Source organism: Bactrocera latifrons, unplaced genomic scaffold, assembly GCF_001853355.1.
Source record: "Bactrocera latifrons isolate USDA-ARS-PBARC rearing strain unplaced genomic scaffold, ASM185335v1 scaffold_50, whole genome shotgun sequence".
NCBI classification, from domain to species: domain Eukaryota; kingdom Metazoa; phylum Arthropoda; class Insecta; order Diptera; family Tephritidae; genus Bactrocera; species Bactrocera latifrons.
In genome coordinates, this window is record NW_017537157.1 from 60464 (window position 1) to 61103 (window position 640).

A 640-nucleotide genomic window follows, 5' to 3' on the forward strand; every position below is an offset into this window, starting at 1 on the left:
AAAAATTACATTTAAAAAATTAATATAATAATTATTTCATAGCATTAATTGACCAAAGAATAAATCGTAAAGTTTTTTTTTGTTTTTCTTTTTTCTTTTTTTTTTTTTGTTCGCAATACATCTAAAGAATTTCGTTTGCAGCGCAAAACGTGCCTAAAATTAACGAACTGCTTTGGCGCATTAACTAACGGTCAGTTTTAGCGAGCACATGCAACGCATATGCCACTACACACAACAACGCAACTTGCAAGCTACAACTTGGCTACTTCGTGCAACATATACATATAAATATCTATATGTGTGTTTTATATACTATAATGCTTAAGTGTTCATGAGATTTTTTTTTAGTTTCTGCATACATTTTCCTACTTTTAAATACAGCTGTTATTTAATATTATTCGTATTTTTGCTTTAAATATACTTAAATAAAATTTTTGGTGTAACTTTTTGTGTTTGTGTTGAATTAACCCATTTCGTTTGCGTCTCGCAATCAACTGCTTACGGCCAACTTCTGTCATCTTTTACCACATACATATAATACAGTTAGTTTTATGGTTTTTCTTTTTTCAAGAGCCAAGCTCTTCGGCTCCTCAACTCCCACGCACGAGTGTTTGACACGGCACAAAAGGATTCCCATGCA